The following is a 25,883-nucleotide window of genomic DNA, read 5'->3' as shown; positions in this document are numbered from 1 at the left end:
CTACAATTCCCATTTTGCTGGAAGGGAGGAGCAGGAAAACAAAGGTGACCTGTGCTTCTCCAGGACATAGTCGCAGCAGCTCTTTCTGTCAAATTAGTAAGAGGAGCTGGCAGAGAGGAGCCTGTTACTCCAGTTCCGCCGGCTGCCTGATGACAGAAGCAATTGATCCCAAATGCAAATAAAAATGTTACGAAATGAGTAAGAGTCAGTTGTCCTTAAAAAAAGTTTGCAACCAGAAAACTGCATTTTTTTCTTTCCTTAGTAACAGGTTTGGAAACAGAAATAAATGTGTCAGCTGAATCATCTGGAGGTGTTTAGTCTGCAGGTTTCTTGAAACAATACTGAAAGATGAGGCTTTTAAAAATTGGAGAAGAGGGATACAAGCAAGTTGGACCCTTCTTCTTCCCCTTTTCTAAGCATCCTCACTTGCCTTATCAGCATATGTACAGAAAACACAACAGAGGGAATTCAAGAAATGCTACATTTTTTCTATCAAGTTCTGAATTTTCCAACATGAGTCTTTCCGAGTGGGATGAAGAGAAATTTTTAATTTTTTCTCAAGAAACAAATAAACAAAGAAGCCACCCACAAAGCGTAACACCACAAGCCATCCAAGTCGTGGTTTCAAAGTGAGCATTTCATGTGAACCTAATGTCTAGCTTTGTGAAATTGCTTCTGAGAAACGCTCTAAGCCACAAATAACTCAATTATAACATTTTCAGACCTGAAGTTCTCAGGATTCATACTGCTTTGGGGCATTTGCATTTATCTCCTCCCTCACTTCCTAGTTTGCTACAGCAAATATTTCAGAGTTAAATGCAAATAAAAATCTGCTTTCAGTGCCAACTATAATTTTCAAGTAGACGGTATTGAACAGGGCGGGGGGGGGGGAGGAGAATCTATCTTGATTTTTTTGGTGGCTTTGTCCTGAATAACAAAGACCAGATGGGTAATTTCAAGCAGAATGATTTTTATGTCTGAATGGGAAACACAAAGAACAAATGAGAGCAAAAGCCAAGCCTCCTGCGTAGCAGGCCCCTCCTATGGCAGCCCTCAGAATGAAACATGAAGGGTATCCCTGCTCCTCCAGACCCCTTAGAGACAGAAAGCTTCGGAACACTGCAATGCCTTTTTAAAAGACACTTCATAGCTATAGGAACCAAATTTAAAAATGTGTCTATTCCTTTGCAGATGATATAGGATGGATGAGCAGTGAAAGGCAAAGCGCTTTTTCACTCTATTAATATAAACGTGGCCAATCCTTTCCTTCTTGTGCAGAGACTCTTGTGTGCATGCACTTGGTGTGCAAATGAGCCAGTGCAACGTTATTGTGACTTAGTCTTTACCTCTTAGCAAATGGCTGTAATAGGGAACAAACATTCCTGTGATTATATCTTGCTCCAGTCTCCAGTATTTCTTCCCATCCCTTTGCTATGACTTACTTAAACAATTATTTCTACACTTATACCATCCTGATGCTAACTGACTCACCTGTATCGATTAAACTGTTGTAAAGGGATTATCTCCATCTAATCCTTGTGGTCCTATAGCTACACATTAGAGCAGCATTTGAAATGCACACAAGCCAACTCAACCTGTGTGTTTAACTTACAGTTTCCTTCCTTGTCAAGGTGTATGTGGCCTCCCTTGCCTTAACAAATATCTCCCTATTGCTCCCCTTTCCAAAACTCAACCATATTCCCTTCTCCATCTGTGTCTGCTCTTTTACCAGCTACCCAGCCTCCACCACCCTTTCACTGTGCAAATGCCTCTGAGCATCTCGTGCACTGAACCCTGTCTGGGTTTGTACCTGTCCCTTCAGTATAACCAGAAGAGCATCCCTGCTCCATGAGCTGCTGCTCTGCTGGACACACGCTCCAGCCAGGGCACGGAGAGGAAACAGTCAGTCCACAATGGCAAGGCCTCTTTTGACTGTTTATATTTCTTGCAAATTTGCATATTTTGGAAATAAAGACAAACCTGAAGCTGTATGACCATGGCCCCCTCTTCTGCAGCTCTCGCTCTTTGATGTGTTACATGTCATGTTGCGAACTCTGCCCTGTGCAGTGTCTCTGCTCCCAGTTTTGTAGATTGACATGATAAGCCTCCAACCGTGATTTCAGTCTGAATGACACGATAATAAATAACCAGTAACAAATAAACCATAATAAGTTTCCACAGGCTTACTGAGTATACCTGAAGGCTGCACAGCAGCGTCCCTGGTGATTGCTTGAAACCGGCAGATCTAATACACCAGGACTTGTAGAAGCCTGGAAGTAAACAACCTCTCTATGGCACCACCCTATGCTCCACCCACCAACTCTACTTTCCAAAAACAATGGGTGGTGAGTGAAAATGAAAGGGTTAATTTCTCTCTGTCTCTGGTTAACCTTTCCAGGCTATTCAGTTTCCTTTCAGACTCCAGCCCATTGGAGGCATGTGAGGTGAAGGATAGAATTACACGCTGGGCATATTTCCTGTACTTAGTGGGTGGATAGAGCACAACTTCCGCACTAATAATGTCAAGGTAATTAGGACATCCTGCAAAACCTGTAACAGGGAAGAAATAACCATTGTTTATTGTAATTTCTATTGCTGAGGTGGTGGGGTCCCCTCACACCTCTTCTTGCCCTTCGTTTTGAGCCCATCTCTACTTCAGCGGGGGCGCAACTGGGCCAAATACAAGAACCCCAGGATCTGCAATATGGACTTGGGCTAAGATCTGATTTTTTTTCCCAGCCCCACCCCTCCTCCCATCCTGGCCTAAGGGCCTGAAGCAGTCACTGAAACTGCACCTCATGCGAGCCTCTGAGCCACCGGGCTGCAGAAGCACATCTCTGGCTCAGCAGTGAATCAGTTTATGAAGTGTGACACAATCCCAACAACATGGATCAAGGGCACATCTCACACACTCCCTTCTTCCACGAAGGAGACTCCAGCATAGTGGTCAGGATGACCCTCAGGCAGATGAGGCAGAGCTCTAGAAAGGCATCTCCCTGCTCATGAAAAGCCCAGTGTGCAACAGCTTCTCACTGGAGTAACTTCTCCTTCCAGCTTCTTCTAGAAAGAAATGCTTCTTGCCTGGCTCCTGAAAGAAAAGGCACCAGCACTGACCTTCAAGCATTATGAAGCCCAGCAGCCCCCTCCCAGGACATGGGGGCCACAGACTGGGGTAAGATTTAAATAATTCTGCTCAGTGTTTCCTACTGGCTCCCTTAAAAAGCTCCTTTATTTGATGTAGGCTCTGGTGGATGCCATTTAGAGGAGTGGAGCTCTTCCCGTGCCCTTTGGGAAGCCAGATTTTAGAGAGAAGTAACAAACTTTTCTTGGGGCCAGAGAATGTAGCTGAAAAAAAAGCCAGACAAACTTCAGGTAACTGAAACTTTTTTTAGATCTCTGTTTCACAAGATTTTTAGCAGCAGAAAACTGACCCTACAGGTTTGCTATGAACTGCCTCTCCTCTCACTAAAAATATGCCAAGGATGATATGGTTGCATGGGCACAATACTGGGAACCAGTTGGACGTGCAGCCCAGGCCCCCAGCCCAGGGCTCTGCATTCGCCGAGGGGGATGGATGGGAAATGAGACAGCCACAAGACAATGTGCAAGCCTTTGCCTCTCAAACAAAAAGATCCTCTGCTTGTCTTTTCTGGCTGCAGTCACCACAGCCCGTGCATGCACACAGATGCCAGCACAACCCATCCCATATCACAGGAAGCGTCTACGTGGTCAGATGCAGACAGTCATATGGCAGCTCAGCCTCGCCGGAGAGCTGGGGCTGCTGTGTTCCTGAAGCCATTCAGATGCATTAACAAGGACTGTCTCAGCATCACTTAAGCCTTGGCAAGGGAACGTGACTGTGCAGACGTACCCTTGACCAGGGCCGCTAGGTACTAATGCGTGTGTACGCTGCCCAGCTAAATGGGCCTTATGTCCCTAATGGAATACAGATAGTGATCTGTTAAATTATTGCTCTTTCCTTTCGTAAGATTTCCTGGTTGCTGATGTTTGTAAGCTCTTCAAGGAAAGCAACATTGATTTTTCCTCAGGTGGAGGATTTCAGGATGCCGCGTGTCTCTTGTTTGCTTCGCCAAACATATTTCCGAGAGTTGTGGTTTTGCACACATTGCAAGCACAGCCTGCATCAATATCCTTGTGGGAATTGTGATTCTAATTAATGACAGAGTCCTTCTAAAGGTGTCTCTATTTAGCTCGTACATAAGGGCAGTCTGCTAGGAAATTTCCCTTCCCTCTCATGTGGCACAAGCTGTTGCCATCTACAACAGTTATTGACAATAATTCTGAGCCTATACGGTTAAGTGCACTGCTGCTGGGCTTGGGGGCGAGAGCCACATGTTGTACAAGCCCTGTCTGAAGGGGCTTGTGTGTAGTGAAATTCTGCACTTGCTTTTCAGAACTGCCAGGTTTTCAAATTGCGCTTGTGATTGTCGTCAAATTCAGCCTGTTAAAGAAAGCTGTGCATTTCAGATGTGAGGGAGAGGCAGGGAAAAAGGATCTCGGGTCCTGAAATAATTAAAGATGACTCTGAAAGAGTCTGAAAAAATGAGATTGTGAAAATAAGTAACAGCATAAGTCAACGCAAGATTGCTAGCAATCAGAAGATAATGGTTCTCTGTAACAATGCTTTTCACCCTACAGAATAATGTCGTTGTCTAAAGGCTGGTCTCCACTCAGAATTTACTAGCATAATTACACTGCTAAGAACACCACTATAGCTCTGTTTGGATACACTTAGTTCTGAATAAGAACATTCATATGGGGTGGAAATACTGGTGTAATATAAAGTATAATTATTCTGGTAACCTTCCCTTCCCTAAGGAAGGAAAAATCTTGCCTGGTTCATTGTACGCACTGATCTTAGAAGCAGTCTCCTGTGTGCAGACGAAGGAAAGAGCACATGCACCCAAAAGACAGGTCCCCCAGCCTGTGTGCTTCTCTATCTGCCAGGCTAGAGCCAAAAAGCTGAGACTTACAGAAAAATCCACCTTTCCACAAAAGTCTGTAAGGAGGAGACTGGTGGCCGAAGTGACTAAGTAACAGCAATGCCTTTGGTCTAGCTCACTGTTTCCTCTTTGCTGCTACAACGTGGGAATGAAGCTGTGGGATAACTGGGGGTGGGAGAGCTGCAATGGTTGGTCTGGGCAGTGCCTTTCCCTCAGAGACTGAGAATTTCATATACAAAGCAGCCTGTGCCTCTCAGCCTTCTGGAGGAGGGCAGGCGGCAGAGGTTAACAACTGACCCTAATCCTTCTGCCTGGGAGGGGGGTTGAACTGAGGCAGAGGCAGCAGAAATTCCTGCTGACGGGTCCAGAAGGGTCACCTAGTGATAGACTTGAGCTCTGTCCAAAGTCTGAAGAACATCACTGCTTGCCAATCTTGCTAGGCCACTGAAAAGGTGGGGATTTCATGGGGCTGCTCAGCTACAGGATTTTCCACCCAGTTTTCTTCAGAAAAGGAAGATCTCAGCCACTTGGGCACTGTAATCCCGAAGGTCATCTGTGAGCAGTCCATGACCATTCCCTGCCTCAGCACTTTGCTTAACTCAGCCTGCAGTGACACAAGTTTCACGGGTTTCAGCCACTTCCTTTGCAATGCTGCCTCATAGATATCCCCACACGGAATGCCATTTCCTTTTGCTAAGCTTTTCTTGCTGATTCTAGTCATGCCCAAGTAGCTATTCTCCCGTCTTACTTACTCATCCTTTGAAGACACACAGCTCCTAAGAGAGGCAGATGCCAGAAAGCGCTCTTAGGGGTCCAGCATAAGGACATGAACATTTAGTTGCTGCAGGCCTTCAAGTCCCAAGTCTGTTGCACCAAATCCACTAGCAACTACTAATAGCAATGAAAGAAATGCTGTCTTTTGCCCTAGAGACTCTCAGCTACTTGTTTGTAACAGAGGGCTTTTGAAACAAAGCAGAGCTGTCATGGCTTGGATACAGACCAGACTCAGTTCTGCTCATTGACTGCCTTTCTAACAGAGAGAAGCAGCTGCCCAAGACTCAAAGTTCTTCAGATGTTGATTCAATTTGTGCTCAGAGCTGTGTCTGCCCTCAGGAGCTTGGAGATGTTGGATAGGTATAAAGAAGAGCATCTGGCGGAGGTTGTTTGGAGCAGCTCTGCTGTCTGCTCACAGCTGCTGGAAAACAGAGCGGGGCAGGATACAGTGAGCGAGAGAGGCCTACAGAATAATACTGGTCATAGTCACGTTGAACAAAATGTTGTGAATTTACCAGTGGAAACCCTTATGGAGAGAAATGAGTCACCAGAGAGCCTCACAGCAGGCTACAGACATCACCCAGCTCTTAGGGAGGAAACAAACTCCCTTCATTGTGCAGTGCCATGCAACCAACATATCTGCCTCTGGGGACAAGCATCATGTCAGGAAAAAGCATCCAGACTGGTGACAAGCAAAGAAACTGAGATGTCTTGCAAGGACCCTTCTTTAGACGCCCTCTCACATTTTGCATGGTTTTATAGAATCCCGAACGGAGCACGTTGCCTTACGTGATGCCGTCTGATGGAGGAGACCAGCTGGAGCGCTCAGAAACTACACAGGGCCTCACTGAGTGGCTGAGAGCAGTGTAGATAACCTGTGCTGGAGCTCAGCTGCCAGATGACATTGGGACTTTCATCAGACAATCAAAGGTCACAAAAACCACATACATATTTTAAAATAATAATTTAACTCCCTCAGAAGAGACGTGAAGAGTCTTCTTTACACAGTTATTACAGCTTTGTATAGCTCCAGTTAGTGAGAAAACCTTAAAAGCGCTCGTCCTATAAAAACAACCACAGAAGAAATATTTCCCATCTCAGCTATCCGACTGTGAACATCGCAGAGCTTGGACTTTGCTTATGAGAGGCCCTGGATGTCAGGAGTGAGGTAAGTCTACTAATTCCCCTAAATCATGCCTCCTGGTTCTTCAGAGAAAACAGCAGTCTCACTAAAGACACATTGCTTATTGTCGTTGTCATTGAAATTTTCACAAAGAAGAGAAGCAGAGCCATTCCTCACCAGGTGACCCTATAAGGGACATCCTGTACAGACATGCTAACAGACCCCTACCCCAGCTCAACAGACATCATGAATGATCATGAACCCCACAGGCATCTTGTCCCAAGTCTAAGTGCTTGGAGGTACAGCCAACAGCAGAGATTCCCCCTCAAGCTCTGCATGGGAGGCTCATGAAGTCACATCTGAACTGAAAAGCAGGGTCGGCTGCTTTTTTTTTTTTTTGCCTTAGTTCACCCTAAAACAATCCTTTGACTTGATGCTAAACCAGTCCCACTCCTGTGAGGACACAAGTATGTTCCAGCGCCACCTAGCCACCTTGCCTCAGAAACACGCAGAAGCACCTGAAGCATGAAAGCCATTGCAGAAGTTGTCCCTAAAAGCACAAACCTCTCACCACCAAACCCAGCTGCCAGCTCTGGTCCCAACGTACACCTTGGCTTGGCAAGTTTGCTAAAGGAATCTTGAACTATGTTGGCCAGCAAGTTCAGTGCTACCTAGAGATTGAGTTTCATATGCCTTTGCTACCAAAAGGGAAAAGATAACAAGGGACCTATTGTGTCTTCAACTAACTTTCGTTTCAGGTTTTGTAGTTCCTTTGAATGAGAAGCAAGAAGTGAAACCTGAGGGTGAGGGTGCAGTGTAAATCCCCAGATAGATCTAATTAGATGAAAACTAGAGTCTCTGTTCAGCTCCTTGATGTGGCTTGACTGGCATCAAAGCTGGACTTGGTGAGAGAGAAGACTTTGCAAACTACTCCAAGCAGGAAATGCAGCCAGCGCTTGGAGGTAGGATGGCTGTGACGTGCATGGAAGGAGAACCAGTGCTAACACAGACTAGCAGCTTTCAGTAAAGGATTTGTTTTCATGATCAGTTTAAGCCAATCTGAGTCTGCTTCCTCCCTGCCATACATTGCCATCAGCTCTCTTGTGTGGGTGCCGGTCGTCACAGGGTTAGGTGCAGTGCCAGACTGGCCTTCTAATGCAGTTGAAAATCAAAATCCTGAAAGGAAGAGTCTTCATACAGGTAGCAACTAATCCTTCTCCCCATCCCAAATGCCAGCACCAAGAAGAGAGGTGGCAGGAAGATGTAGCTAGATGTTCAGGGGATGGCAGGACTGCTTCTTTTGGCCACAGTGCAAACCTAAAGCATAAATCCACACTCCTAGCACTCTAGAGAAATCATTTAATTCATAACAGCTAGCAGAGTACATGCTCAGTGTCCCCACTGAGTACGCTTAACTCAGACGTGAACTTTCATGTGAAACATTAGAAGACGACATAGAGGAAACCAGAAACTGAACTGCAGTAGCAACGTAAGAGTGCCACCTGTAAGGTGACATGTTTGAATGCTGACCTTTTTTACTGAAAGTTCACTCTGCATCTGTCACAGAGTAATAAAAATAGATATTTGTTTCATCAACTGCAAACCAACCTGCTTTGTGTGTACTGAGGATCCTCAGCATTGATATGATACAAATAAAAAAATTCCAAGGTAGAATGGTTTACTTCTAAAAAATTAACAAGCAGTATTATTTGGGGATTAATTATGTACACACATACATGTATATAAATATACATAAAAAAAGGCAAATCAGTACACTGCACAATTCTTTCTGGCCTCATGTGGGTTAAAGGCCACTAAATTTTAGTGGAAGAAGTTTTGTGACAGCAGAGTTTTCCTTCGTAGCAAACACTATGGCAGATGTCAGCACAGGCGGTTCTGTAAAGTTGGGCTGATGTGAAGCACCAAACATCCCAGTAATGAGTTTCTGAGAGTATGGATTTGTGAATGCCTAATTTTAGAGAACCTGGGAGTGGTATCCCTATTCCACTTGCCTGAGCGACGGCAAATATCTCATGAGCGTTCTGTATGTCTGAAAAGAAATAGCCTCTAGTTGGTCCACCTTGGTTCACTGGTCACCAGAAACTGGCCACAGAAGACTGTAGCCTAAAGCTGCGTGTTGAAATGAGACATGCATTTGCTTCCCAAATGAGCAGTTCATCGTCTTTAGCAGGGAAAGCTGCAAGGGAAACACAACAGCTACTATCTCCTGCCTTTGGAGACCATAAAGCAGTACTGTAAGCACTCATTTCAGAGGCTTGAGCCTGATGCCCTCAACCCACAGGGCTCCCTGTCCAGCAGCATAACCACTAGTTGAACATAGGGTGTCCTTTTAGCAAATATCTCAACCCTGATGGGATGGTCTCTCCCAGCAGAGACTTAGTTTAGGCAGGAGCCATTCAGACATTTCCCCCCAAGCCTCCAGCACAGATGCCAGTCAGTGCAAAGGGCACCGGCGGTTCTTGGCAGCGTGGAAATGCAGGTCACAACTGCCAAGTCATAGGAGAGTGACTTGAAATGGCCAGCTTGGCATGTCCCTAGGACCACAATTTCCTCACTACAGCATGTGGACAAGACTGCTTTTGCCAAACCTCTCTTCAGAGACATAAGGTAACAGTTCAACTTTCACCCATTGTCCAACTCACCCTGTCCGGAAGACTCACTGGACTGGCAGAAAGCAATGGTGTGATGTTACTTTCTTGCGTTACAACCCATCACACATTTAAGAATTTGGCCTTTTGATTTGTAAATGCTTTTTATTTTCATTTGAAAGGATTTTAGTGCAATCTGGAATCTGTGCTTTCCCAACCACTGGAAAAGCAAAAGGCTCAAACTTCAGTCCAGGCCTATTTCCAGGCCAGAACTTGGTGAGGAAACCACTGACAGGACCCAGTGTTTCCAGTTTTTCAGATCTAAATGCTGACAACGAACCTTCCCCGCTCCCCAATGTTACATGAACTTTGATACAGCTGCTTCAATAGGCAAAAAGGCGGCGACAGCTGAATTGCAGATCTTCCTGTATCACTCCTGCATCACCTCTGCTTGCATTAACCATGGTAGGGCTGGACTCTCCATCTCTGGATTTTCTAAATGAAAGCAAGGATGTATTTCTGAGGCATGTGCTTTAAAAAAAAAAAAAGCCAGAAGTTATTGAGCTCAGCGCAAGGATAAGCAAGATGAAATTCTCTCTAAAAGCATGTTTCAAGTCTGAACAGCAGCAGATCATTTCTGTGTTATAAACCAGGATAATGGGAACACAAATGCAGTTGCTTCTGAAAGTGATCCAAGTTTGTGCCCTTGAAGGAAAAGGAGGAGTGTTGTACCCATGGTTTTTCCACGAGTACTGAGTCAATCTGGTCTGCAACTACCAGAGAGCCAGGAAATCTGTCCTGGTCACCCATCTAGTTACCAACCTTCCCAGATCATCACTTGAGGTAGCAACATGGCAAATGAAGGAATGATTTGATGTCACACCATGAATCCAGTAGAAATTTATTTAGGAGGCTCTTATTTACAAGTAGGCTGTGTCAAAGCAAGTCTGTAAGAGTTACTTGAAAGTTACTAAGACGATCACTGAGCTGATGCAGAGAAGGGCTGAGATGTGGGTAGATTCTCTCTGTTTAGCAGAGAGAGCTAGAGAGGAGTTGGCTTGGCAGCAGCCTTTTCTGTATAATAACATCACAGTGACAGGAAATGCATGCTGTTTTCCGGTATTGAATTTCTAATTCTGGCATCTTGCTTCCCTCAAACAATTTTTGTCGTGTATGTAGCTGCACTAAAGCATTATTATCTTTTGAAAGCCTGGTTTGCAGCTTTTTGTGCCGTACTCGAACACAAGCAGTTTTTTGGCTTTGTAAAGAGTAGCATATTATTGCTTTGTCATCAGGAAAATGGAGAAATTTCTTTTAAGGCAGAGAGGAGTTGTGGAGGGAGAGAGAGAGGAAATGTAAGTCTGTAGCTTATTATCAGCTTGATGGGGATACTCTGCTGGTTTTGTCAGTAGCTCTACAGCTCTTATATAATATTTTTGGGCAATGGCCAGCTCAGCCTCACAGAACTGTTTTGGTTAATGTATTTGGCAAAGTAGGAGAGGATTTGAATATATCCAATATCTACGGGTAATGGAACGAAAGACAAAGATGATGCAGTTAAAGCTGCAGCCCACGTACACAGCTTCTAAACACAATCCTTGAGAAAGGGATTTTATCAGCAACTCTTCCCTGGCTATGTATGGTAAAAGTACAACTGAGTGCTGTGACGGCTAGGAATCCTGAGGAGCACCCAGGGCGCCCCTACCCAAGGAGATAACACTTTGCGTTAACCGCCCCCCAGTACCTCTGGTGGAGTCCCACCTGTACCCAGCACAGAGGCACAGTTTGCAGAGCAGGAGGGGAATAAGCATTGTTTTGTATAAAAAATACCTCTTACTAGAACAGCAGCATAGTCACAAGAAGCTTTACAACCCGCCTGGTTAAAAACAAAACAGAAGTAAACCACCCACCTAATCAGTGTAGTTACACTGGTACCACACCCCCCTGCCACCTTCAACAGGACACCAGGCTGGGTCAGACGAGCACCTTGCAGGGAGGCCTGTGGTTTGACATGCCAAACAAAGTATTTGGAAATTACTGGATAGCAGGAATCCTGAGCTCAGTGTATGCCAGCCACCAGAGACAAAAATACCCCAGCATTACATTATACCTGTAGCACTATTTATGGCATATATACTTACCTAGGGGTAAAAGGGAATTACTTCTACTGTGAAATATTTTTCCTGCTTCAAAATTACCACTCTTTCAGTAAATGCTGAAAAGCTACTGGAGATGCCCCTGTTGATGCTCTACTTTGTTAAACCTGCTCTGGTGCGGTAACTATCACTGTGCCCAAAGGTGGCTGCTCCCTTTGCTTGCCCATTCAGGCAAAGTGAGCGTGCAGTACTGTAGCTTTGGGCTTGCTGAGCAGATGACTGCTTTGAATAGCCTGAAGTCTGTCTCTAATAACTGAAGCATCAGTATCAAATTATACTATTCCTATGATTTCAGGATACACCTAAAGCAACCAGCTGCTTTCTCGGTTGGTCCCTTTCAACTGTACCTTCAACTCAATCCAGCGCACTTGCCATCATTTCAGCTCCCATATTTGAAGCTGGTGGGCTGACGCACGCACAGGGTGCAATGTCACCAGGGAATCCTCAGTTCCCAAAAGTACCAGCTGGCACCAGGAAGGAGAAAGGAAATGGTGAAAAGTCATTAATCCTGGTGGCATTAAACCTTGACATTGCATCCCGTCAATAAGAACAGCCTCATAAAACCCTTTGTGCCTGCCTGGGGATTTGCAATTTCAATTTTTAATTTATGAGAAGTGGCCAAATTTAGTTTCAACCTATGACACTCCTCTGTCATATTTGTTCCCATCTATATTCTTGATTCATCCTAAATTAGCCTATGGCCCAATCCAGACTGTAACAGTCAAGGACTCAATTACAACTTGTGTTGCAATCAGGTCTGGGAACAAGTGATTTCCGTTTTGTGGCGTTGATGGGAACTGTGCCCATGAAAACTTGAACCCAGACAAAGCCAGATGGTCCCATCAACTCCCTTGATGGGAGAGAGGAGCGGTGCTGGCAGAACTCCTTTTGCACTGTTGTGCTGGACTATTATGAAAGCAAATTTCTTTCCCCATCCTTTAACCCAAGCTCACATACACATTTTTGGTGGGTGGCACATCTGGCTCTCAAACTTATTGTTTCTCTGACTGACAGTTGGCAGAGGTTGGTGGGTGATTTTCATGACAAAAAGGCTTTTGTCTGGTGCTCCTTTCCAGCTAGCAGATGAGAAGCAAAGATGCACAGCAATATTCAATGAACACAGCGCAGCTCTCTCCAGGAATATTTTCTTTTTGAGCCTTTTCTGTAACAAAAATGGTTTTTCCACTGAAGTCTACACATTTCTGGAGAATTTTTATTTTAAAAAAAATTTATATATATTATTGCTGTTACTGAATAAACATAGATATTTTGTATTTTAGCCTGTCTGCTGGGAAGACTCTTCAGCTCGAACAGCCTCCCCGGAAGAATCTCAAAAATGAATGAACAGATTGAACACAAGTCTCAGCCTGATTCCCCTAACCTGTCTAAGCAAATGCAGCTCAGGTCTGAACCTTATAAGCGTGAACCAAACAAACTTCCCCATACTGCTCTGAAATAGGGAATGACCGCCTGCATTATATAAAAGATTATTTCAGTCTTGCACAGAAATCTGTTCACCCAAGGTCACAAGAATATTCTGGCAGAGGCAAGAATAAAAATCTTGATTTCTCGTCTCCCAGTCTGCCCTTTAATCAACTGAAGTCAAGCAAGTACCCTGGGGAAGGAGATATGCAAGCACCACACCAAATTGGGAATAGGAGGGGAAGAGAATCTGACATTGTGACAGGACAAATAGTCTCTTCTTCATGGGAACTGTATCTCTAAGGCCCCTTCCAGCAGATGCTGGAGCTCAAAGAAAAGGATGATCTTTGTTCTTGTACCTCAGAAGTGCTGGGAGCCCACAGACAAGCTGTAAAACATGAGCACCGACATTTCCCACCCCTTCACTGACATCCCAGGAGAGTTCACGTCTGACACCAATTACTCCACTCGCTCCACATGGTTTTCAAATACATATCAGCAAATATTTAAGGTGTGTTTCTTTTTTAGCAACTGCTTTTCTCTATGGCTTAAAGAAATGCCCATTAATGAACGGATAAGAGAGGAAATCAACAGAGGAGTGGGTGACTTGCTCCCATACCTCACTTCCCAAATCGCTTCAAGACTTTAACTGTGAAATGATTCTTCAGCATGTTAAAATGCATTAAAGCAAAGCTTGACTCCAGGCTTTGGCTGCCCAGCGGTGTCCCCTTATGTCTCCCAGCACACCAACCCCAGCAGCTGGCACCCATGCCCCAGGTTCTCCCGCCACCTCTGGCTGGTGGCTCCGCACTGACTCCCTGCGCTGCCATCCCTTCATTGCTCTACCCCGCTGTGATACAGGCTAGTGCTAAATAGGAGGTTGCCTTCGTGAGAAAGGCCAGAGAAACAGAGAAACAGGAGAAGGGCTACTTTGCAGTGGGGCCCTTGTGTGGCGGCAGGCTGACTCCTCCGCCACGGCAGTCTGGGAGGTTTTTTTTTACCTGCCTCTGAGAAAACCTCCACAAAATGATGAAGTAGCACCTGGCTGCTGAGAGGAAGAGCAGGCTGGTAAACCTTAAGAATATCGTGCTTGCTCAGAAGCACCCTTTGACAGAGTACTGACAGGCACTGTCAGCACACTGGTTTTCTAATCTGAGTTTGGGAGGGGCTGAGGGGATGCAGTAGGAGGAAAAAAGTGTCTAAATGTGTAAAAGGCATGTGAGCTGTTAGACACCATGCTGTCAGGTGAGTAATCAAGACCACCCAGGGCTTGCCTGGATTACCACTGTTGCAGCAGTGCCTAGAAACACCGGTCCTGGCCTGAGCTGCCCCACACTCCTCAACATGGTGCAAACACAGAACAAAGATCGTCCTTATGCAAAGAGCTTAGCAGAGGATACCCCAACCCACAGCACCACCAAAGCCTCCAGTTGCTGTCAGTACACTGGCTTGTTCAGGTTAGGAAAAAAAAAATCCATCTGTAAAAGCCTGTTGGGATCTTTGGACAAGATCCAGAGCCCCTCCTACAAGGCATCTGTAAGAAAAAATAGGTTATATTGCATTGGCCTCTGAGGATAAGTCCCCAGAATAAAGCCTGGGCCTGCTTAAGTTAGCAGGCATTAATACCGACAAGAGTTCAGGGTTCATCAGTCAAGCTAATTTGTTGAACATTACCCTGCTGTTGCTTATCTGGGATAATCTTTCCTGCTGGAGGAGGGCACTGGCAGGCTAACACACTTGGTCCCCCTTTGCATGAACCAGTTTTATCTTCCAGCCAGTGCTCCTGCTCTATCATAGCATTTCTGTTTAAAGGTGGCCACAGAGAGGGAAAAACGTGTATCGGTGTCCTTTTTCTTTCCATTTCATGATGTGCCAAGGAGACAAAGGCAGCTTACTTCCTTACGAATACTGTATCTGTGCAGTTTCAGCAGCAGTACCAGAGGGCTGATATCATGATAGGGTGAAACAGAGGGTTTAGGAGAAAATCAGTTTTGATTAAGCCTTTGTGAAACTTGTTTTTTGATAACCCTGATTTTCATTTATTTTCCCAATATACACAGGAGAAAATGTTGTGTGGGAGATATGCCTGCCTCTTCCATCAGGAGCTGAGAAAACTTCTACTTATCAATTCACTTGTGAAATTCTCCAGCAAAAACAACTGCCAGAAACTTTTCAAAAACACAGAACGTGCAATATTAGAAGGAATCCAAAAATAACCCTTCCCTTGACAAAGCCTTCAATGAAGGCAGAGTAAATTGTGACCCAGACTGCTTCAGCAGGGAACCATCAATGGAATGGAGCAGGGGAAGGGCTGAGGGACCACGTGTTCACTGAAGCATATGGTTACCAATTTGCTGGACATATGTTGTATTTCTCACAGGGCACAGGAGGACTTTTGGATTAAAGGGTGTAAATCATTGGTTATCATCATAGAATTAAGTTCTAGTCTAAACGTACAGAGTCTAAATATATATACCTTTTTCTCCTCAGAGATCTCTTCCCCTAGTCACAGCTCAAAAAAAAACCCCACCAATCACACTGTGCATTGCTTTTAAGAAAGAAAACAAAAATAACTGTTCACACAGACTTTCTTCCCTTTATTATAATCCTTTTTGGGAGGCAGGGAGTGACAGAAAAGGATGTGGAGAAAGTAGAAAGATAGAAAAACGTCTTGGGAGATTTTATCCCATAATTTCCAGAGGGAGCCATTGATCACAGATGTGCCTTTACACCACAGCAACACCTAATTATTTTTCAGGACTGTTGCAATACATGTTTAGGAATCTCTGAATAATAGAACCATATGGTAACATTGTCAGAAGGAGAAAATAGGAACCCAGAAGGCTGTGGGGAGGGAGAAGGCATTAAAACGTTCTGGCTGTAAATAGAAAACAATTTGTCAAACAAAGAATGAGGAAAAAAGCAAGAATGTGAGTTGTTGAAGATAAAGGTTTTCTTCACATTCTCTGGAGAAGATTCCAAAAGCCTCATTCTTTGTTTCCCAGCCTTTTTGCTTACAGTCATTCCCAGAACACCTGTCCTGTGAGACTGGGTACTGTGCTGTCGCAAAATTTTTGGAGGACTGAGGAGGAGCTTGAGCAGTTGTTTCACACCAGGGCAAGAGAGCTGGACACAACATGCTCGGGGAGTTCTGGATGTGCCATTGGTTGTGTGAGGTCTGATGCTTCCATGAAAGCTTCTCCTGGTGTCCTGAAAGGTGCTGAAGCAGCTACAGAAATATGGGACGCTTTGCTGTGGAAGCTTTTCACTTGGGACAATGTCTGTCTGGGTAGAGATTGCCCAGGCAATCCTGGTGTCTGCAGCTACACAACCGCACAAACACAGACTGGAGGCACCCGTGCTCTTTCCCGAAGAAGTTAAACCAGGACCCCCTGAAGGGTTTGGCTCTCACAGGCACGCTGTAAGAGCTGAGGACTTCCACCTCTTCCTGGAGCATCTCAGAAAGAAACAGACGTGTATGTAATGGATAACACGTATAGGATGGGGTAATGTGATACATCCATGATGGTGTCCACTCTACTTTATATACACTATAGTTATGGTTCACCCAGAGCCCAGGTCCTTCTGATGCTCCACACTTGCATGTGGGCTGTGACATATCCCGAAATCCCGAACACCTGAAGTCCTCAAAATCCTCCTGGATAAAATGTTCACTTAGAAAGAAGAGAACTGCTTGAGGAAAACCCGTGCCAAATAACTGGTACGACCATGCTGGGACATCACCACAGCTGAGCTCCCTTCCCCCGACACCCTACGCCCACACTGTGAAGTGGGCAGGTCAGAGCTCAGCTTGAAAAGCAGCCGGGGCTCCGATCAGCCTCACACAGATGGACAAGAAAACACGTGCTAGAAGTGTGTGTGCACTGGCATAAGGGCTCCTTGTTTAAGCGGTTACAGGAGTGGGAGCTACGGTAAGTTTCCAGGATAAACCTACAACACAGCACCAAACCCAGGAGACACAGGCACACACACAAGAGGAGGCTTTTTCCACGACACAGCTTGAGGTGAAATAACTCCACATGCTACTCATCTGCGTGGGCACTGCAGTGCAGGAAATCCACCCTGCTGAAATCAAGGCATCAGAAGGTGACTGGGGCTGTGCACAGTGGTGGAAGGAGCCCCTTCTGAACAAAAGGATGCCACTGCAGTGATCACAATGTCCCCAGCATGAGGCAGGGGCAACCGTAATTGTGCAAAGTGCTCTTTATTCATTATGCTTCACTGAAGATGTGTTCTTGACTGTGCCTCTCAAAAGAACTTCAGGGCCACTTCTTTCTTGTCCTCAGCAAGATGCAATTTCCTCTCTCCTCCTGGAAAGTACATTTAATCATTCTGCAAGGGACCAACGAGTTCAATTGGCCCAATGAGCTAATTTTAGATCTTCAGATGCACTTCAAATACACTTTATGAACAGGAAATATAAATGCTAACAATTTTAGGGTCACTTTTTTCCAAGGGGCCCAGAATCCTCACTGCAGCTATGTTCTTTTGCATATATAAATAACTAAAGTCACAAATTATAACTGTTAATTATCTGCCTAATGTGCAAAGAGCACCAGGTAGCCAGATCTCCAGAAGGCATTCCCTGCAACCACAGCTGATAGCAGGAGCAAAATTGGAAACTGCTTCCCATGTACAGGCCCATAATGTCACTGAAGGACTGGAAAGGGGAAGGAAATATGAAGACCTGTGTTCCTCCCCTCAAAAACCCCCAGACCTAAAGAACCCAAAGAAAAGCCATGAGAACTAACTACCCAGCCTTTGAGAAAACCAAAAATGACTACACAGTATTCAAGAATATTCAGCTGAGTCAAACTCTATTCAAAAATAACTACAGATTACATTAAGATACGTTGCCATCATCCTTGCTTAAATTAGTACGTTTCAAAGAAATAAGAACAAACTCTTCATGCTTATTTCTTTTATTTTCGTTAGCTAGCTATAAAGGAACTAGTCTGGTGTCATGGTTTAACCCCAGCTGGCAACTAAGCACCACACAACCACTCGCTCACTCCCCCCTGGTGGGATGGGGGAGAGGATTGGAAGAGTAAAAGTGAGAAAACTTGTGCGTTGAGATAAAGACAATTTAATAAGTAAAGCAAATCTGCACACGGAAGCAAAGCAAAACAAGGAATTCATTCACTCCTTCCCATGGGCAGGCAGGCAGTTCAGCCATCCCCAGGAAAGCAGGGCTCCATCATGTGTAATGGTGACTTGGGAAGGCAAACACCATCACTCTAAATGTCCCCCGCTTCCTTCTTCCCCCAGCTTTGTGCGCTGAGCATGTGGTCATACGGTGTGGGACACCCCTGGGGTCAGTTGGGGTCAGCTGTCCCAGCTGTGTCCCCTCCCAACTCCTTGTGCCCCCCCAGCCCACTCGCTGGTGGGGTGAGGAGCGGAAAGGTCTTGACTCTGTGTAAGCCCTGCTCAGCAGGAACTAAAACATCCCTGTGTTATCAACTCTGTTCTCAGCACAAATCCAAAAGAGAGCCCTACACTAACTACTATGAAGAAAATTAACTCTATCCCAGCCAAAACCAACACATTTGGACACAGGTAATAATCTCCTTACACACTAGGAAACTCTTCACAGGCTGGTTTACTTTGCTCAGACTCAGTTTACTGCTGATAATTAAAGCAATGTAATGTTTTTTAGTGAGCTGTCATTAATCTTGGCCCATGTAAATCCTTCTGGATTGCCTCAGATGGTGGCTAAGGAAGGAGGTGACCATGTGTTAGCCAGGCCTAGACTCACCTATTTCTCCCCAGCAAGACCCAGACTTGTCACTCTTCCAAACACGTTCCAATTTGACATTATTGTCCCGCTTTTGCTTACCGTTGCCAGCTTAATCTCCTTGTACCTTCTGGCTTTCTTTAGCCATTACCATTTCCTAGATTTCTCTTTTTCACAGCATGAGTTTTCCCAGATTTAGAAGTCTGCCCAAGCCAAACCTCAGTGTTGATTTCTGCCCAGGTTTTTAATCCTCCTAAATCAATTTGTATTGTCTTTTGTCAACATTGGTTGCCACAAAACCTCTCCTATCTTGCCATGATCAGCTTTTAAGTATTTTGTTAATATTTTTTTGCTCAGGGCAGAAGAGGAACATTTTAAATTTCCAGTTCAGCACCAGCAAAGCCCAGCACACTGCTCAGGGGCCAATGCATTGCACAGGAAATATGTTCCCTATAGACATTCCTAGATGATAGAGTGGAACTTGCATGTGACAGACCAAACTTGGTTTTCTTAGTGACTCATAAGGGATTTGCATCTACAATAGACACCCAACATAACAATAATTACACTCCTAAATCCTTAACAAACCAAACCACTGAGAAAGACTTCCCAGATTCATTTATCAGAAAAAAGTTCAAGTGATCGCTCTGCTGCTGCTGTGTTTATACATCTGACCTAGAGACACTGCTTCCAGACTAAGAGCAGAGTTTCAGTTTTCATGGCTCGTTTCACCATTGACTTATCATTTGTTCTTTTACAAGGGGATCACAGCAAGTGCCAACAGAGAAGGTGTTTTCTGTAGATGTTCATGGGAACAAGAGAAAGACCCAGAGCATCCTATAAAAACAATAAAACACATGAATAAAGACTTGTTGCTCCAGACACAATGGGCAATAGAAAACGAACACTGCGGACCCTAAGTAGAGAAATTCATTGGGTACTTTGTCTTATTTAGGTTTCCCCATCTGCTTGCAGAGATAGCCCCATTGTCTGAACAGCCAGTATACACAACAGTCAGTATGCCTTAAACTGTGTGGCTATAACACAGCCACCTTAGATATAACGTACAGCTTTCTGGATGGACAGCAGTCAGTCTGGGGAAGCCTTCTTAATGGTGACATGAATTTGAAAACACTCATTTCTTAAAATCGTGAAGGTGACAAGTGGATTCAATTAATTCAGCCTGTGATCTCCTATTAGCCGTCCTTGGCCTACACCTGCTATCCAGTTTTCTGGGCAAGAATAGTCTCCATGGAGCTGAGGCTGGGGGCTTGTACACACTCCCTTGGGATGCCGGTCTTGGAACCCAATTGTCCCTGAACCCACTCTGTCCAGCACACTTTGTGTCCCAAAAGATAATTTGAGGCCACATAAAACTCTGTAAACAGGATGCATTTCCAGTCTCTGCCATAATGCTAGCGAGTAGTGGGTATGCAGCAATTGATTCACGTTTCCATCATGTCAGCTCCACTTAGCACCCTTTCAGTTTCTTTTTTGTCACACCACTGACTAACCTGAGAGAGACTAACATAGCATGAAGCAAGGTAACATGATTGAAAAGTCTGAGAGATATTAAACCAAATACATTGCAATGGACTTTGTACCGCTCTAACTGCTTTTCCTCCCTCCTCTTTTTCCCTTGCGAAGAGCTCAGGTGGGGATAAATGTGGTAGTCAAAAACAGAAAGGGCCTTAAAAGCAAATCATGTGACTCCCTCAGTCCAGTAACTTGAAAGCTGGCCTTTATTCGGGAAAGTTTCCAGCAGTGCCAGTAAGCTTACGGAGAGGGTAAGAGAGGACCTCGGTCCTACCCAGGGCCTTTCCCACACTGACGGTGTAGGCACTGCCACTGTTCAATGGAGAATCCCCACAGATGACTCAACGAGCTAGACAACATTTATTAGCTACAACCTTCATTTTCTTCCCTTTCTGCTAAACCTGAATCTGCTCTGGGCCCTTCCCTTCCTTTCATTTCCTCCCCTGCCCCCTGTTTTGACTACTGCTTAAAGTATGATGGCCTAAAAAGTTCTCTTCATTCGTACCCATAAAGTCATCCTCACGTTGGGACATCAGAAGGAAAATGATGCTCCTATCCACAGCTTTCAACCCTTTCCCCGACTCAGGTTATCCAGTGCCATGACTCTCCATTTCTCCCTTGGCTCCTTGGCATCCTTGGGTGCTTTACACCCTGTGGTGCAACCAAAGAACACTGGTTATGATATATTTCTGTTTTAAGCTACTCCAGTGTTCTTAGTAGGCCTTTTGCTGATGAACTGCTAATTTCTTCAACCTTAGAGTCATAATGTCTTCCTGAAAGACAGACAGACAGAAAAGACAAAAAGACAAGAATATGAACAACTTGCTTAGCATTACCACCAAGATGTACTTCAAAACTACAGAAACATTCACAAACTCCTGCACCAAAACCTTGCTATGATTAACCAAAACACAGCCATTCTGTAGCATTATTAATGACAATAAGGGGTAAAGTTACAACCAAGTTTCCACTGATTCCACAGTCCTGCAGCGCCGTTACATTGGTATCTTAGTAAAGAAACCTTAGACATCTACTTAAAATCAATTTTTCCACAGAAATACTTTTATGAAATTTCCATAAAATTAGAAAAAATTAACACAAGTGCGATACTGCTACATCTTTGCTTTCATAGAAATGGGGTCTACAGTGTCTGTTGGGACACAAAAAATACCAGATTTTGCAACAAGCAAACCTAATTTTTCTCTCTTTATGAAGGTATTTTCTAACTCAAGCTACCTTAACAATATTTTTCTACTTCTTACTTTAGTTTTATTAAAGTTCTCGTATGTGCCTTTAACTTCCTGACTTGCCCTGGACTTTACATGTCTTTTTTGAGGTTTCATTTCAACCTACTTCCCCACCCCGATACTTCAGACTCTTTCCACAGCATAAAAATACATCTTTTTTTGGTGCTAGCCATTCAGAACATCATCTGGTGTTCATATTGTTCATCCATGTCCTTCCATGTTGACTCATCTCTGTGACGTCCACTATTATCTTTCCTGTCATTTCCAGTTCATGCCTTAGAGCATTATGATGTGTTTTCCCTTCCACACTGACGGTCACATATGGTTTGGAAGAGAGAAGTGATAGAAAATAAAGGGCTTTCCTACTGATCTCATGTCAGCTGGGTTACTTCATGATGACACATTTTTCATCAGAACCCCCACCAAAACCAGAGAGGATCTCTGTTCCCCCCCAGATATCAGCCTTTCTTTAGCTGGATGTCCTTAATCACCATTTGTTAATTCACTACATTCCCACTCAGTGCTGTTCTACACAGGTTTTTGTGCTTGCATAACTTTAGCGGTTAAAGTTGAGCCATTTCTCCATGAAATATCTATAAAACATAAGCTTTTAAAAAGTGCTTACATGTCATTAATAAGTCTTACTGATGTAAGGACCTCTATTCCTATTTAACTCCACCTGTTACCAGAAGGCTCACCCCTTGCAGACCTGCCCACGGGTACGTGGGTAGCCACGCTGGCACAGATGCTGCGCATAGACCAGGCGCAAACGTATGATGGACAACACTTCTGGCCCTTAAGCCCTCCTGCGACAGGGTCGCCGAGGGTGCTGGATGCTTTAGGGGTAATTGACCTAATCAAAGGACACAACAAGTAGCTACACTGAGATGTTTGACTGAACCTACCCATGCCAGTCGTTGTCCTTGGTAGTTTCGTGGGTTTTGGCAGAAATCACATGCTTGTGTGGCTGTTACCATAAACCAGACTAACCTAAGGGGTTCCTTTACATGAGATAGATGAGTGGATAACAGGTGGTGCTTCACAGACCTGAAATGAGTAGTGAGAGAGTAGGATGTGATAAAAAGGCATTATTTAGGGACACACAGAAAAGAGACAAATCAAATCATTGACAACAGCGATCTGAGGACAGATAGCATACCCAGGAAGTAACAACAGGAAAACAACAGCTTATGTTGTCACCTACTGCTGTCCTGCAATCACCTTGTGGCCTCATCTCTCTGCCATCGGCAGTGACCTGTGCAGCTATTAGCACTGTTGCTAACTTAGCACTCTGCTCTCTTATGTCACACTTAAGTGTGACAAGTACTTCATGCTCTGATCATAACTTGGCGAGGAGGTATGTATCTCCCACCAACACTTCTAACGGAGAGGTCTTTCACCGTTCTCCTGGATATCATACCTGTGAAAGATATCCTGGATATGGTACCCACAGATATAATATTGGAAGAATTCCTGATAAAAATTAAGTAAAATCATGGTGACCTACAAAGCAAGCCTGAAGGCATCGCCCCACTTCTTGCTGGCCTACAACACCGGGAAGGTAAATTATTGCATGCTAACATTGTGCTTGGCTCTTCCCGTGAACTGCAGTGGTGGCAGCCTCCCAAAGCTAGGGACAAGAGCGGAGAGGAAGACCGGCAACACCCAGTCCACTCTCACATAGGCTGCAGACCCCTGTGAAAGCAGGTCTGCGATGGGGAGGAGTTTCTGACCTCCCGTCTTGCACAGCCCATGGTCAGTGAGCACCACCACACAGCCCGCTCTCTCCTCAGCTTGAGCTGAATTGACGTTTCAGCCACATGTTTGTGTTCTGCTCCAGGTCTGGGGAGCTGCTTGCTGTTTTGGAAATCTGAGGAGAAGAGAACCAGCAGCCTTTGGAGACTGGTCAGCAACTAGTCATACACCCAGACAGCTGGACTGATCCAAAAGAGACCGTGTTTGGGAAGGGGAAAGCTGCAGGGAATCAGCTTTGCTCAGCAGCAGCTGATGTAACATCTCTGGAAAGCAAGATAGGCAGAGAACTCTGATGCATCCTCTCTCCGTCACAAGAACAAGAACCGGGGATGGAGGGTATTCATACAAATGTGGGGAAAAAAGCAGAACAGAGGGAGGAAGGAACAAGCAGACGGGGAGGAGGAGGTGCTGAAAACCGGCAGGGGAACAGCTCTTTCTGGGAGAGAGTAGAAAGGATTTTGCGTTGAGAAAAGCTGTTGCCAGTTATTTTTGTACATATTTTAAAGTTCACCGAACCCAGCTCTGGAAGTTGCATGTTGTGTTTTTGGCTGGCAATATCAACATACCATATGGAGAAGCCTCAGTTTGAGCTTTACAATATTGTTTGGATTTGATATTGACGTATTTTCATTACTGAACCTGCCTTGAATTGTATGTTCTTTCTTTTGATGTATGATGTAGGAAACAAACCCATAAAACAAAGAAGCAAAACCTAGAAACAACAGAAGAAATGCACAGGGAAATTCCTGTATTTTGAATTAGGCCTGAAATTCATTGACTTCAGCATTCTGTCTTTAACAGCATCTACCAGACACTGTAGATTCCAGATAAGAGGAAAAGGCAAGAAATACTCTACTACTGTAGAGACCATGGATGCTGTTTCTCCATCTGTTTGTCCCATAGTTATTGGACTGGTTCCCTGTTTTAGGGATTTACTGAACTAGTGGGGTAAAAGGGGGAACAGACTAAAGATAGTCCTTACATTTACTGGTATAGTAAGAAATTAAGGGCAACAGCTCCCACCTTCTACACTCTGAGAAGATCCTTAGCAGAAAATAACCTGGAACAAAAACTTGGAATGGATGAAAGCATAGAGGCTGATAGGAGTGAAACATGTAGGGAACAGAAGAACCGGAGGTCCCAAAGACATGGGAGCTGAAACCACTTTCTAGTTTTTCTACTTGTAAAGCTTTTATCTTGTAATGTTTTATTCTTCTGCTGAAATTGTGCTGTATGTACTGCAAAAAGCTCGGGGCTTTAGTCACTCCAGACCACTGATCACAGCTGCCAAAGGCAAGATTGTCAGGTAATTAAATGCCATGCAGCTAACCTGCTGACCTGATCACAGCACTTGGTGTTGGAGCCTGGGGACCCGGTCTAAGGTGAGGAGAACAGCCACGGCCTTTTGGGCCAGCCCACCTAATGCCTGAAGGGAGCTGCCGGGAAGAGCTGGACAAGTCAGAGGGTGGGTGCAAATCTCCAGCCATGAGAACCACTGTGAAGAGAAGGGCAGCTTGCTTTGCAGATCCAGCATGCTGTAAACATACCAGTTAATTACGTGGACCGCTGTCCATGGGCAACATGAGAATACCAGGACGCAACTTCTGAGCTGCATGGAGGAGCTGCAGGAATACAGGGGAAGTCTATGGGAGGCCAGCTTCATGAGGCCAAAACCGGCATTTATATATCTAAAGCTGGTTTTGGAGGCTTTTAAAATAATGCATAAAGATTGCAAACTTTTTAGAACATGAATACTGCTGACTACATTCTCCATGTGCTTAACACCTTGTGTCCTTGTCCTCAATAGCGTCTCTCATTGTTACTGTAACATGAAATCCAACCTCCAACAGTATCCAGCAACCACCCTGTACTAGATTTGAACCCAACAGCTGTGCCGTGAACAATTTTGTGCTTTGTAAACCTCTCTTCAACCAGCCATTGTCCGCAGTTGATACTTTTTGCTACAACCGGCATTTTAATAAACCGTACTTTCCACTGCTAATTACCATCAGCAGCATGAAATCAAGCAGTAGTAAAAGACCCTCCCATGCACCTCTTCCTCCTCCTTGCAGCCCATGCCGCACCAAACCGCATACTTGCATTTTCAGAAACTGCTTGCCTGAAGTGTAATTGAAGACATACAGATCATCTGTTTACAGTAACAAATTACAGTAATTTCAGTGAGGCTTTCGTGATAATTTCACTCCTAACATGGCTATTTTTGATAGGCAGTTAAAACACAAGAAAGATATGGTGAGATGATGAGAAAACTTGCAAAGATGTTAGATGAAGAAGGAATACTGTAGTAATCTTTGCTATATCTATAAGAGAAGCTATACTGAAAAGAGCCTCTTTTCCCTTCCTGGAACTCTAGATGAGGAAATTACAAGTATGTGATTACAGCACTGTACTGTGTGATACTACACCTCTGTAGCCAGTGTGGGTTGTGCTGTGCAAGAGAACCCTGCTAGCCATGATCCTGCTCCAGAACCTCTCTTGATCATCTCTCTAGCAGCAACTCCTGCACTCTCTTCCTTTGGCA

General features: G+C 44.6%; 1 long non-coding RNA gene across 1 annotated transcript in view; it reads right to left on the bottom strand.

The window, feature by feature from the left end:
* Window positions 1–15,644: 15,644 nt before the first annotated feature.
* The window catches only part of LOC135315506 (uncharacterized), a 40,615-nt gene continuing 30,376 nt past the window's right edge, over window positions 15,645–25,883 (bottom strand). The window contains exon 5 of the long non-coding RNA XR_010374989.1: window positions 15,645–17,379. This is a non-coding gene — a long non-coding RNA (uncharacterized LOC135315506). The remainder of the gene's footprint in view (window positions 17,380–25,883) is intronic.

The sequence above is a fragment of the Phalacrocorax carbo genome, chromosome 12 (genome assembly GCF_963921805.1).
Source record: "Phalacrocorax carbo chromosome 12, bPhaCar2.1, whole genome shotgun sequence".
Lineage (NCBI taxonomy): Eukaryota > Metazoa > Chordata > Aves > Suliformes > Phalacrocoracidae > Phalacrocorax > Phalacrocorax carbo.
The sequence above is the reverse complement of the archived record's forward strand: the minus strand, read 5'-3'. Positions and strand labels throughout refer to the sequence as shown.